The 13472-nt window shown below is 32.5% G+C and overlaps 1 long non-coding RNA gene across 1 annotated transcript; it reads left to right on the top strand.

Annotated features, from left to right (window-relative positions):
* The first annotated feature begins 1057 nt into the window (after positions 1 to 1057).
* LOC139855943 (uncharacterized) lies at positions 1058 to 3296 on the top strand. Its single transcript, XR_011761611.1, has 4 exons — positions 1058 to 1239; positions 1806 to 1865; positions 2059 to 2182; positions 2666 to 3296. It is a non-coding gene; the product is annotated as an uncharacterized lncRNA (long non-coding RNA).
* The last annotated feature ends 10176 nt before the right edge of the window (positions 3297 to 13472 follow it).

The raw sequence follows: 13472 nt of genomic DNA, 5'->3' as shown, positions 1-13472 counted from the left end.
TTATATCACGTGAATGAGTGGTAAGTTTATGAGTTTGTAAAAGAAAACACTGAGTTTGAGTCGTCCTAGTTTGAAACAAATGGCAGATGGTTAATTTTCAAATGTAGCATTGGTAGCATTGGCTGCTGTTGAATCGCAACAACAAAGGCTTACTTTTCAAATACTGGTTTGATGGTTCCTGAGCTGGTGATTGTATTTAACATGTTACCAGCTTTTCAGTTTTTTTAATTCAAGAGTAAAATTGGCTTTACATTCTAGCCACTAAGACAAGTTTCATACATTTGAAGGTTGATGGTGAAAGATCGTTTAATGCTTGAAATTTTGCTAATTGTTAGTCTATTATTAACTACTATATATAAATTACATTAGAATTAGAATTGAATACTAAAACAATATTGTTTTAGTTAACATATATTCGGTACGAATACATGCATTATATTTTGCATTTAAATACATTCTTGGTTTATATAAAACGAAGTTAATTGTAATCCAAATTATTTTTAACATATTGGTGAGACAAATTTATTACTACATCCGTCTCAATCCAATAGGGCAGTATTCTATTTTGGATTGTCCCATTCTGATAGTCCATTTCCATAAATAGAAAGGAAAGAAGATATTTCATTGGTGAATCTGGAGAGAGAAAATATTTCATTAGTGGATAAATGAAGTTAGTGGGATTTCCTAAAACTGCGTGTTTTTTGTCTGTGGACTATTGAAATGAGACGGAGGGAGTACATTTTAGTAAAAAACTTTACTTTCGCAAACCTGTGAATTCACGTATATTAAACTATGTATATATAAATGATAAATATAAGTTTATATATATAGTGGACCATTCCATAGATAAGCACTAAATGGAGTACAAACTGAATAAGTGAATATAAGCTTTACATTAAGAAAAACTTTAATTTTATATCAAAAACGCGGAGGGGCAAGATGGTAATTTTTTAAATCAATTCTATATCTCTTTTTTTCAAGCACCTATCTGATCTGATATAGCTTGTAAACATCTCAATCTGAATCGGATTACATCAATTGAATTTAATTTGATACGCCAGCTTGTCGCTGGTACAAAATGGCGACGCTATTGACCGGATTGCAACGCCGGGATGTAGGTGGTGGTGTTGCGGTGATGGCGACGGTGAACCAGATCGATCCTGGGAGTAATAATCATCGATCCTGGATGTAGGTGGTGGTGTTGCGGTGATGACCGGATTGCAACACCGTTACCGATCTGTAAGCTAATCGTTGCGTTTACTAGTATTTCACTCTTTATTGTCGATTTTCGTGAAAACTTCAAATTAATTTATGTATCAGACGTGAATTATGTTTGTTGAAATTGTTACACAGATATAACTAAAAGTGAATCGGTATTATTTGTATGTAATAACACACTTTTATGGTATGCTAATTGACGGATGGAGTTATGTGTAATTTTACTAGAATTTTGGTATACTTTTGGTAACAAATACACTGATGTTCTATTAAATCGTGGCTGGTCTTAATTTTGAATCTGTGAATAAAGTGAGTTACAAGGTTCTATTCATTATTTAAACGTGTTCAGTGACTTTCAACTCTATTCGAATCGTTTGGACCATTTGACCCGTTCTATTTTCTAAGCATTTTCGGGGACTGGGCCCTTCTCTGTGTAGCTAATTTTTTTCTTCGTAATTTTAAAGATTGACAATAACTAAGATCAACCCACTCATAAGTTAATGGGTTGAAATTGCCACCTATATTGGTTAGTAGTTCAGTTAATTAACTTAACACTTTAACTTGGCTTTTTCATCAACTTACTGTAGGAATTGCATTCTGTTCAAGGCCAATTGGCTTATGAAAGATCAAGATGCGACGATCTAGAGGTTCTTTTACTCTTTTTTTGTTTCCATTTTGTGGTCTTGTTTTTGGTCCCTATTTATTCATTTATTTACATAAGATTTTTTGGTCCCTTTTTTAGTCGTCCAGAGTGTTTTCAAATGCATAAAGACCTCATAATTTGTTTCACTACTTGTAATAGATACTGATTTTATGAATGTATTTATTTATGGGATGCAGCGAATTTGGAGGTAACGCCATTCGTAACGTTGTTCTAACAACAATGGGGAAGTCTCCTGGAAATTGGATTAAGACTGTGCCTGTGCCATTTTGGAAGATGTCGTCAAAATCCAATATTTCAAAAGTAAGTAAATAACGTTTGACCTATTTGTTATATTTGAGTCAGCATACTATATGTATTATAAGTGTTACGAGTATAATTTTGTGACACGAAACCCATATACATGCTACTGCTAAACCTGTTACCTGTATGTTGATAATCATGGCTTCTTTTTTTTTTTGCTTCCTACGACTATAGGGCTAATAGCGGTTTTGGTTATCTGGTAATATCTGTGAAATCACGTTCATAGGTTGTTTTAGGTTTCACTTCCAACTGAACAATGTGTATGAATATAGTGTTTCTACTGCTTACAAGTTATGAGATAAATGACTTTTATAAGGTTAAGACAAAATTGCTCAAATCATCCCCGTATTTAATTATTTTATCTGTTTTCATCCCTGTAAATTAAAAGCCGCACAAATAGTCCTTAAATTAAGTTTTTCATCCCAAACGCATCCCTAGCCCTAACAATTGATAACTATTCCGTAAAATTTTGAACATGTGCAGGTCACGTTGTCAGCAATTGAAAGAAAAACTAAGTGATGAAATCGACGATAAACAAGCAGAAAAGCACGTAAACCAAGCCTTGGTCCTTATTTTGATAGGTGGCAACGATTTCATTGACAATTGTTTCTTCAATCCTTTCGCGGTTAGAGAGCTACATAGGACTCTGCCTGATTATGTTAAGTGTCTTATCTGAATATCAAAAAATATTGGAGGTACGTATAACGTCATTCATTTACTTGTGAGTTTTATAAAATCTACATAAACAATGTCGAAGTAAAAGGAAATTTAGTTGATTTAAAGACTTATTTTATGAAATCCAAAAGAAAAGCAATACAACTTTGTGTTCATCGTTATAGATTGGGGGGTCGGGTAAATGGGTGTGTTAATTGGGTAAGGATCAAACAGAGTAATTTGGGTCGGCTAAAACGGTTTGGTGAACTTGTAACGGTGAACTTGTCGCACACTTCTTTTCCTAAAAACTTTTTAGCAAATTTCATGTTTTAAATAAAAAATATTATAGAAGACATAAAAGATAGTACTTCTTTAGAGAAATCCAATTCTCAAGCAATAAAGTAAGTAGATTCAGAGAATAATCAATACAATAATCAATACACTTTGGTGATATTTGATCTGTTTCCCATTTACTCATTTAGTTGAACATATTAAACATAGGGTTAAGGCTACTCAAGGTTCATATACTTTTCATTTTGTCCCGATGTAGTCCATATACCCAAAAAAATACTATTATAGTCCATAAACTTTTAAAAAATGTATCGATGTAGTCCATAGGTAACCTGTTACCGGTTAAACAGGTCTACATCGATACACTTTTGAAAGTTTATGGCCTACATCGATACACTTTTTGAAAGTATGTGAACTACATTAGTACTTTTTTTGGGTATATGGACTACATCGGGACAAAAAAATGTATACTTTTTTGAAGATCAACGGTTTAAAATCGATCAACCTTATTTATCAGGTCAATGGACTACATCGATACACTTTTTAAAAGTTTATGGACTATAATAGTATTTTTTTGGGTATATGGACTACATCGGGACAAAATGAAAAGTATATGAACCTTGAGTAGCCTTAACCCTTAAACATAATGATTTTACCCATTTTGGTAGATAATGCACCTATGGTTAAGAATTTGTAGAAATTATATGATTTGGGAGCAACAAGGATTTGAGATGAGAATCTCTGTAAATGGATAGATAACAATTGCTAGGGCTAGGGATGAATTTGGGATGAAAATCGCAATTGAAGGACTGTTTGAGCAGTTTATAATTGGGAGGGATGAAATCAGCTAAAATGATATAACATGAGGATGATTTGAGCAATTTTGTCTAAGGTTAATTTAACATAAAAAGAAGTGTGATGTTGTAACTAATGTGATTTTACCGACTGCATGTTATAAAAATTAGAAATTAAAGACACTTTCATGATTCTGTAACATCTATGCATCTAACATTTGTTGATAGTGTAGTCTATTCATCTGGTATTTTTTATCATTCATCACGTTCTTTTATCATTCTTCGTTTATCATTCATCGGGTATTTCGATCATTCATCGGGTATTTCGATCATTCATCGGGTATGTTTATCATTCATCGGGTATTTTTTATCATTCATCGGGTATTTTTTTTATCATTCATCACGTTCGTTTATCATTCTTCGCTTATCATTCATCAGCTATCTTTATCATTTACTTTGTATTTTTATCATTCATCGGATATTTTTATCATTCACCAAATATTTTTTTATCATTCATCACGTTCTTTTATCATTCATCAGTTATGTTTATCATTCATCTCGTTTTTTATCATTCATCGCCTTATTTTTATCATTCATAACCTCATTTTTATCCTTAATCACCTCCTTTTTATCATTCATCTTGTTTTTCATCGTTCATCACCTCATTTTTATCATTCATCGCCTCCTTTTTATCGTTCAGCTTGTTTTTTTTGTCATTCTTCACCTCATTTTTGTCATTCATCTTGTTTTTTATCATTCATCACCATCTTTTTATCATTCATCACCTCCTTTTCTTCATTCATCACCTCATTTTTGCAACTCTTTTTATCATTCATTATATTTTTTTTATCATTCATCTTGTGTTTAATCATTCATCACCAACTTTTCATTATTCATTTTGTTTTTTTTTTATCATTCATCACATTATTTTTATCATTCATCAACTCATTTTTTGTCATTCATCTTTTTTTTTTATCATTCTTCACCTCATTTTTTTCCAAATCTTCTATCATTCGTTATATCTTTTTTTTTTATTATCATTCATTAGATCTTTTTTTTACCATTCACCTCCTTTTTATCATTCATCACCTAATTTTTATATGAATGACTACAATTAGATAAATGATGATTGTTTGATAATTGGGCATTTGGTCTAGTGGTATGATTCTCGCTTTCAGGGCGGGAGGTCCCGAGTTCGATTCTCGGAATGCCCCATATTTTTTATAAAAGTAATCATGATAACGGTTTGATGAATGACAATGGTTTGATGAATGACAACATTTTGATGCACAATAATTGTTTTGTGATGAATTATAACAGTTTCCTTTTGAATGTTAACATTTTTGACTTCTAATTGACATGTGATTATTACTAAAACTTTTATCATACATCATATTTTTTTTCTCAATCATCTTATTTTTATATCATTCATCATTTTTTTTATCATTCATCATATGTTTATAAATGATAACTGTTTAATGAATGATAAGTTTTTTCTTATGAATGATAATTTTTTGTGATTAATAATAATTGTTGATTTTATGAATCATAACTATTTGTTTGATGAATGATAATTTTTTGATGAATGATAATTTTTTTAATGAATGATAATCATTTTGTGATAAATGGTTATTACTTTCTTATGAATAATAACAGTTTTTAAAAAATGATAACTATTTGATGAAAGATAACTCAGATGAATGATAGTTTTTTCAAATGAATTGTAATTGTTGCTTTTATCAATCATAACTGTGTAATCAATGATAATTGTTTGATGAATTATAATTGTTTTTCGATGAATGATATATGTTTTAATGAATGATAAATGTTTTAATGAATGATAATCATTTTTGTGATGAATGATTTAATGAATGATAAATGAATGATGATCATTTTGGTAGGCGGTGGTTGGTGGTGGTGGTCGTTGGTGGTGGGGGTGGTGGTTGGTGGTGGTTAGTGGTGGTAGGTGGTGTGTGGTGGTGGTTGGTGGTGGTTGATGGTGGTGGTGAGTTGGTGGTGGTGTGTGGTGGTGGGTGGTGCTGGTGGTTGGTGGTGGTTGGTGGTGCTGGTTGGTTAGTGGTGGTGGTGGTGGTGGTGGTTGGTTGGTTGGTGGTGGTGGTGGTGGTTGGTGGTGGTTGGTGGTGGTGGGTAGTGGTGGTTGGTGGTGGTGGTTGGTGGTGGGTGGTGGTGGAGTGTGGTGGTTGGTGGTGGTGGTTGGTGGTGGTGGTGGTTGGTGGTGCTGGTTGGGTGGTGGTGCTGGTGGTTGGTGGTGGTGGTTGGTGGTGGTGTGGGTGGTGGTGATGGTGGTGGCTAGTGGGTGGTGGGTGGTGGTTGGTGGTGGGTGGTGGTTGGTGGTGGTGGGTGGTGGTGGTGGTTGGTCGGTGGTGGGTGGTGGTGGTGGTTGATGGTGGTTGGTGGTGTTGGTTGGTTGGTGGTGGTGGTGGTGGTGATAGTTGGTGGTGGTGGATGGTGGTGGTTGGTGGTGGGTGGTGGTGGTTGGTGGCGGTGGTGGAGTGTGGTGGCGTGTGATGACCCGGGAATTTCTGACCAAATTTAAACCTGAATCTTATTTGATTTCGATATGATGAGCAAAGTCTTTAATGTTAAGTCTCAAAAAGTTTGAACAGTTTCATATATTCAATTGACCTTCGACCATTCCCGACGATTCACGAACAACTATTTGTAAATAGTTACATATATTTATATATATATATATATATATATATATATATATATATATATATATATATATATATATATATATATATATATATATATATTACTTGTAAATATATATAATATTTTATTTAGTTGTTTAAAAGAATATAATTAATATATTTATTTACTTAAACTCGTTAATTAAGATTTAATATATATATACATATAGAATGTGTATTTTGAAAATGAATGATTTCGAGCCTATTTAGTAAACGTCAGTAACACTCGGTTGACGTTTCGTGAGTTTTAATATAGATATATTACATGTTCATGAAGAACTAAAATAAAAGTTGAACTGTAAATCGATTACGAAGATGTTAGATTTGTTAAAAATATTTTTACCTTTTTAAGATTAAATATTAGGACTCCGTACATATAAATTGGAACAGAAAATAAATAATTATTGAACCTTGATCTACACCACAACCGCAATGAACAACCACCATCTCCTTTCATCTATACGTATATAAATATATATATATATATATATATATATATATATATATATATATATATATATATATATATATATATATATATATATATATATATATATATAATTTTCGTTTTCTGTATCAATTCAACAACCAAGAAATCCATTACCACCACCAACGATCGAGTGCTGCTTATTTACTTCTGTTTTATGTTACAACCATCACCATTTTATTCATTTGATCACCACCATGATCAAACCACCGTCACCATTCTTATACTTCTGTCTCTCGATAAACCATCACTCCATAACCACCAACTTATGTGTCCATTACGTTTCTTCAATCACCAACCATAATAATTTTCTTCTTCTTCTTTGGTTAACCGAGAACCAAACCCAAGAACCCAACTCATGAAACCACTTTTGTTTTTCCGTTTCTATGTGTTGAACCACCACCTTGGCAACACAACACCACCACCCAAAACCATCAAGAACCTCCACCACTCAAACCACACCTACAACTCCTTCATGTTCCCTTCCCGACAAACTCTAGCTACTGCTATTGTTTCTGTCGACAAGAACTATTTAAAAACCCATTTGTTTTCTACCTCACGATAATACCGAACCAAGTAACCACGAGCAAAACACTACAACCATTACGTCTCTTTAAAACATCATGAACATCAACCAAGATCGAGCCACCTTTGGAGACCACCAAGAACACCTCAAACCCACTTCAACCCGAGTATAATCCGATCATTTTCTTTCTCCTCAAACACCATCGACCACCTTCGGCCACCATAAACACCACTATCTGACACCATAACAACACTATCGTTTTCTGTTTCTAATAAAATGGCTATTTCTTCTTGTTACAACACGAACACCTTCATGCTCGAACACCGAACCATCATCCTTTAATCCATCAATGCTACTCCTGCTGAGCTTCTACGGCTGAAGTAACTTTCTGTTTCCCGATAAAAGAGAAACCCATTTATTTATTTATTTTATTCTGTTGTCGAACAACAAACAGCTGGAAGCTGCTGTTCTGCAGCCGCCACTACAGCGGTTTATACCTGTTTCTAATTTACTAATAAAAGGAAGACACGTGAGAAGATGATGGTGGACGAGACAAGGATGTTGATGAACTGTCAGTTATAATTATTTAAACTAATAAAACATATAACTCCTATTGGTATGAAGGCCACGATATAGTTTACTGGATTTTCTATTTGGGCCACCATGGGTTTGTCTTTAATAATTGGGCCGTACTGTTGGGCCAAGCTTTGGTATTGGACTAAAACAGAAAAGTAACGGTTATATAGAACTAATCCAGGAGATAAAATGTAAAAGAAGAAACGGTGGAGTGGTTATGGGTGTTTGCATGTAACGAGAGGTCGCGGGTTCGAGTCTTGACTAGAGCAGTTTCTTTTTAGAAAAGCCTTTTAAAGGTTGAACTCTTTTATTATTATTATTATTATTATTATTATTATTATTATTATTATTATTATTATTATTATTATTATTATTATTATTATTATTATTATTATTATTATTATTATTATTATTGTTATTATTGTGATTATTATTGTTATTGTTATTATTAGTATTATGAAAGTAATAAAAACTTATTATTATTATCATGAATATTACAATTTGTATTATTTATAATTATTAATATTATTATTAACACAACTATTATTATTATTATTATTACCATTACCATTTTTGTTATTAGTGTTAACATTATTATTAAAGTTATTAATACTATTAAAAGAGTCAGTATTATCAAAATTATTATTTTCGTTACCATTACTATTAGATTATTCACTTTATTAAAAACTACTACTATTAGCATTATTATGAGATTTATTATAAAAACGATCATTAATATTATCATTTATAGAATTATTAATACTATTATCATTATTATTAATATTAGTACTATCATTATTATTATTGTTATCACTTAAAATTTTATCTTAAAATACTACTTTAACAAATAAATAATATTTATATATTAATATATTTAATACATATAACATAACAAAATTTAATATTTTAATGTACAAAATGAATATATGAAACATATATATATTATTAATATAACAAGGATATAACTAATAAATTTATATATACATTTATTCGATTACAATTATGTATATTAATAAATACACAAATGATATAGGTTCGTGAATCCGAGGCCAACCCTACACTTGTTCAATATCGTCATATGTATTTTTACTACAAAATACAGTATGGTGAGTTTATTTGCTCCATTTTACTCTTTACATTTTTGGGACTGAGAATACATGCGCTGTTTTTACAACTGCTTTATTAAATGCTTTTGAAATATATTTTGAACTGCGAATACATGAAATGTTTTTTTATAAATGTTTGACGAGATAGACACAAGCAAAACATTCATCGAATGAATTATTATGCAGACAGAAGTTCTGCGGATTATTATTGAATTATGTCGTCATGATAATTGCCACCATTGAATTATGTGGACATGATAATTGCCACCATTGAATTATATGGACATGATAATTGCCACCATTGAATTATGTGGACATGATAATTGCCTCCAATTGATGAGAATGTTATGTATCGAGAGAATGATTTTATACACAGGTTATGTGTATGTTATTTTTGTGCACGAGATATGTGTACGGTTACTAAGATTTATGAAAAAGGATTTCCGTACACGAGAAAGGTGTACTGTATTTAAAAGATATCGCATGTACATTACAGGTGGGTATAGGATTCGGGCCCATTTGTACCATGCAGCATTTAAATCTTGTGGTCTATCAAAATGATGAATTTTATTGTTTTATGATAAACCTATAAACTCACCAACCTTTTGGTTGACACTTGAAAGCATGTTTATTCTCAGGTATGAAAGAAATCTTCCGCTGTGCATTTGCTCATTGTAAAGACATTATTTGGAGTCGATCATCGCAATGGAACCAGATGTTGGTGACTTCGTCCGGACGGATTAGGACGGGGCATGACATGTGGTATCAGAGCGGTGGTCTTAGCGAACCAGGTCTTGCATTAGTGTGTCAAACTGATAGTTGATTAGATGCATTAGTGAGTCTGGACTTCGACCGTGTCTGCATGTCAAAAGTTTTGCTTATCATTTCGTGTCGAAAATTTCCTGCTTATCATTCTTAGAGAATCACTTGCTTATCATTCTTAATCTAGACATATCTTACTGCCTGGATTGTATGAATAGTGTATAGACAAAATTCATATCTTAGCGTATCTGCTAATTCATATCTTAGCATATCTGTTACTGTAGACTTTGCCTGACAACTTCCGTAGATTCCTCCGTAACTTATGGGATTTTAGTATTATATATGCATATGTAAATTATGTATTGCAGGGTACTAATCTACATCCTATAATCTATTTCTTATCGAAAATCCTTAATCTAATTGTACGAGATGAATCTCTCAACCAGTTCGAGTCCCTCAGATTTCGATAGCTATTCCGATAGTTATTCCGACAGCTATTCCGACAGCTATTCCGACATGAATATTCACCTAAGCTCCGGAAGCAGCGTCACCAGAATGAATTCAATCAATTAGCCATCCCCAATTCATCTGATGGGTTCGTAGTCGACTTAACCAATGAAGACGATAAGAAGGTCGATCCTTTCCACCCACCAACCTGCACTCTTGACGATGAACCTGAAGCACTTACCGACTAACCCATTCGAAACACCATTTTCACACTCATTTTTCGAATATCTCGCAAAGATTATATTCTATCTAAAATTCTAAACCTAATTCATTCGCTCGTTCCTACCGACAATCATTCTGGAGTAATAATTCAACGAGCTTCGAGCCCGAGTTGTAGCCTTGAAAAATATGGTGCAAAACGTACCAGCTTCAGCAACATCACCGGCACCAGTAGTACCATCAATAACAGCATCAGTACCATCAACAATCCATGCCTCAATATCACCATCTGTACTTCGAGTATGATCTTCGTTCTACGTATCGTTCTACATCAATTATCTTCGTTCTTCATGGCGATTAAGTAATCTCTAAATGTTTTAGAGATTATGTATTCTAGTTCTAACGGTAAACCAAATGAGTTTAATATCATATTAACTTAATGAATCCGTGATTACATCTGAAGAAAATATATATGTAGATATGTTTTCATAAAAATGGTAATTAAAATTCTTTCGTAAAAAGTGTTAATTGTGAAAATATTTTAATGGGTAGGTAATACCCGAGGAATATTCGAATTTCACATTAATAAGTTACACTGTACATTATTCGAAGCTGATTCAACAATCGTTTACTATCCTACTTACATCCACCGATATACAAATTCGTTCACCGCAGAATAACCATATTCATCCAATTGCATATTGGGATTTTGATTTATCAGAATCCAACAAGTGGCATAATGAAGAAAACATTTGACAAAATAAAATTTGTTAGAAACAAACAAATTAACTATGAGAAATTTTGTTAAGAATCCACGCTAACTGTTCCTAGCTAATTGTTCCTAGCTAACTGATTACATTCTATTTATCGCAATTTAATTATCGCAATTTACATTCTCTCAATTTTATTTATCGTTATTTAATTTCTGTTATTTATTTTTACGCACTTTAAATATCGGGACACGTATACAAGGTTTTGACATATCATATCGACGCATCTATATATATTATTTGGAATAACCATAGACACTCTATATGCAGTAATGCGGGAGTTAGCTATACAGGGTTGAGGTTGATTCTACAATAATATATATAGTTTGAGTTGTGATCGAGTCTGAGACATGTACACGGGTCACGATACGTAATAATTAATTCGAATATTATATATTAAACTATAAATGAATTATTGGACTCTTACTGTGGACTATCGACTGTGGACTAATAATATTGGACAATTAAAATGAATTAAAATATTGATTATAACATATGAAACTAAACAATTCTTCAAGTTTGCCACTTGATTTCATCTTAAACCTCATTTGTATCTTGACGATTACAATCTGCGTTCAAAACCTTTCATGATTCTTGAAAACACCTCAATTAAGAGGATGAACCAACCGCACTTCATCTACGGAAGAAAAGATTGATGTATATAGTTATGCACTTGAAAACACTCGGAACCTGAGTAAACGTTTAACATGTATCTGTGCTAGCTCCTTTGGCGTTGTTATTACCGAAAATAACTTTACAATTCCTCTTCAAAGTAGCCAATTTTGTCACAGCTCCAACAAGTCAACTTCGACTTTTCGTTCGAAACAACCTTATTATAACTTAGATATATATGTGCTCTTTTATTGTTACAGGAGAGCCTTTTATGTTCCATCATATTACCATCAGCGTTTAATCATCCAAAAACACAATTCTTTTGAAATCACCTCGAATTGATAACCAATGATTCAGATATGGTAGCATTAAATGCAGAGGAAACAGCAAAATCGTAGATGGTCTAAACGGCCAAAAGTTTGATAATAAAGAATGGAATGTTGGGAACGCTCGATAGAAAATTTGGTATTGAAAAACTGATTGAGCAAACTACGAAGGAGTCTCTAAACAAATCACAAGGACTAAACTTGTACATTAAGAATCCTGATGATTCTATTTCTGATGAAATATTTAACGAATACCTTGTTTCTGACTCCAAACTCTTGCGGACAAATTTTCTTCACCATCCTTCGATATTAGAAATCCAAGATATCATCGTATCTTTCATTATAAATATCCTCCATATTTCTGAAGATATTTTTATAACTATTCTTATCTGAAATCATTAATCTCGTCTTGCTATCAGTGTTACATCATATAGAAACTATTAGTTTCTATATTCAGTAAACTTTCGAGCTTAAAATATGAATGTTATTGAAGTAATGTTGGGAACTGATGCATGAGTTAGTATAATATAATGACACTTGATCAACATGATTATATTACAGTAAGTCATGCTGAGTTTCTAATGGAACGTGATGATTCACAGTACCATCATCATGTGTTATTTACACGACTCTTACATTCTACCCAATCTCCAAGTATATAAAGAACATATTTTCTTGATAGTTCTATCTTTTCCGGATATTCTGGTAATTTGACGAATCAAGATCGTGCTATTACCATTTCTTTCTTAGAACATTAACTATGTTCATCATATCTATGAATTCTGGACCGATGCTCGAGAGGATAATAAAAAGGCAAAGAGATCCAAAATATAAGAGAAAATATAAAGCCCAATGACAACACCAAAAATTACAAACCGTGGATATCAGTACGTATAGCAATATAAAGACACGGGAGGATTATAAATACAATAATCCCTAGAGCATAATAGAAATAAACAGATTCTTCAGGTGGGAGTTGGAAAAGAAGAACGATCATTGCGAT

The sequence above is a fragment of the Rutidosis leptorrhynchoides genome, chromosome 6 (assembly GCF_046630445.1).
Source record: "Rutidosis leptorrhynchoides isolate AG116_Rl617_1_P2 chromosome 6, CSIRO_AGI_Rlap_v1, whole genome shotgun sequence".
Taxonomy (NCBI): domain Eukaryota; kingdom Viridiplantae; phylum Streptophyta; class Magnoliopsida; order Asterales; family Asteraceae; genus Rutidosis; species Rutidosis leptorrhynchoides.
This window is presented reverse-complemented; position numbering and strand designations above follow the sequence as displayed.